A 2,272-nucleotide genomic window follows, 5' to 3' on the forward strand; every position below is an offset into this window, starting at 1 on the left:
CATAACATTTACAAACATAAATATAGTCATTTAAGGTTAAATCTTAATATCCCATGTCATGTTAAATTAATGTTAAAATTATAGTTAATTGAAGACAAATAAAATTTAGTTTACTTCTTTTTAAAGCAAATTTTCTTTTCCCCAAACTTAAATTTTTAAGCAAACTTAAATTTTTAAGTAAATTTTTAAGTAATTAAAAATGTTTAGTACAAACTTTTGTAGATGAAAAAAAACAATAAATGCATAAAAATAAAAACTAACCCGCAGAGGATTTCTGAGTATGAAACTGGGCTCTGTTATACTGTAGGTACAAACTTTAAGAATTCATACAGGCTTTAAAACATTAAATGAAACATAATATATTTTAAAGGATTTGCTAAAAATTAAAAAAAAAACAGAAATAAAAACTGAAAATACTAAAAATGCAGAAAAAGTCAAAATCTGCAGTTACTATTACAATTAGGTCCACAGTTCAACATTAAAATGAAAGTTTTTACTACAACAGTTTCAAATAAAACAAACTACAAACAATCTAAATAACAAACAAACATGAAACAAACATACTAAACTCCTATAAATATCAGTCTTCATCCCCTTCCTCATCATCATTATCTTCTTCTTCTTCATCATCTTCATCATGATCTAGAGTATAAGGAGTGAAATTGGGGCAAGTTGGAGATTCCACATTATACTCACCCCTAAGATATCTAACCGTAGCCTCCTTAATTCATCAATTATTATCACTGGCGCTTCAGGCTCCAGTTCTGATGCTTTAGGTGCCATGTTACTTAAATCCGCATTTTTTTAAGCTCTGGTGCTTCAGGCGTCGATTATGGCACTTCAGGTGCCAGCTCTCTAGAAAATGGAGCTTTGGGAGCCTCAGGCGCCAGAATAACAAAATTCTATATTTTGGCTCCAAGTTTTCTCCTTTTTTGCAACTTTTGCTCCAAATACTTAAAATTGATATACCTACAACAAAAAAATGAAAATACCATTCTTTAAAGTGAAATATCACCAAAAATACACATAAAATGTATACTTAAAATAACACATTATTTTGGTGTATCAAAATCTCCCAAACTTAAATGTTACTTGTCCTCAAGTTACTCTTTTACTATATAAAAATATGACTTAGGATATAGATTAACTTATAAACTTCTATAATTTAGTTTAATAAATAAAATAATTTAATTTAAGAAAAAATTTTTAATAACTTAGATTAAAACTATAAATATAAGAATACTTAGTAATCAAATGTAAGATTTCTAAATCTTCATTCATTTCAAGAAGAACCGTGGTTTATTATATCAAGGATACTTAGAATATCCATATGAAAAAGAATATCTTGAAAACTTTGTTATTAAAGGTGCTAATACTCAATTACAAGTTTAGCAAATGTAATAAAGTCTTTTCCTCAAGTTGATTCATATGAAACCAATTTTTTATTAGGCATCTACTCAAGCTTCTCCTCACATTCTCTCTCTCTCTCTCTTTTTTTTGACTATATCTGGATAGCCTTTAATAATTTTGAACTTCACTATCCTCTTCTTAAAGTTAAAACTTTTTACCTTTCTTCACTTTATAAATTCATATTAGTTTTGATGATTTTTCATAAAGTCTCTTTCTTTTCTTATTACATGAAACTCTGAGATTCTTAATACTTCAAAAATATAATTTCCTTTACTTTAAATAGAAAAATATAAACATATCCTTTCATACCAAATATCTTTAACTTTAGAATTGACCTTCATTATTAAAAAGTTTTACCTAAATTTACCATAATATTTACAAACATAATTATAGTCATTTAAAGTTAAATCTTAATATCCGAGGTCATGTTAAATTAATTTAAAAAATATTGTTAATTGAGGATAAATAAAATTTAATTTACTTCTTGTTTTTAAAATAATTTTTTTTCTATCCCAAAACTTAAGTTTTTAAGTAATTAAAAATGTTCATTACAAAAATTTTTGTAGGTGAAATAAAATAGTAAATGCATAAAAATAAAGACTAACCTGTAGAGGATTTCTGAATATGAAACTGAGTTCTGGTATATTGCAGGTGCTAACTTTAAAAATACAGGCTTTAAATCTTTAAATGAAACATAATATATTTCAAAGGATTTACTAAGAATTAAGAACATAAATAGAAACTGAAAATAACTAAAAATACAGTAAAATAAAAATCTACAATTACTATTATAGTTAAGTCCACAGTACAATATTAAAATGAAAGTTCATATTACAATATTTTTAAAGAAAATAAATAACAA

Source organism: Phalaenopsis equestris, unplaced genomic scaffold (genome assembly GCF_001263595.1).
Source record: "Phalaenopsis equestris unplaced genomic scaffold, ASM126359v1 Scaffold216422, whole genome shotgun sequence".
NCBI lineage: Eukaryota > Viridiplantae > Streptophyta > Magnoliopsida > Asparagales > Orchidaceae > Phalaenopsis > Phalaenopsis equestris.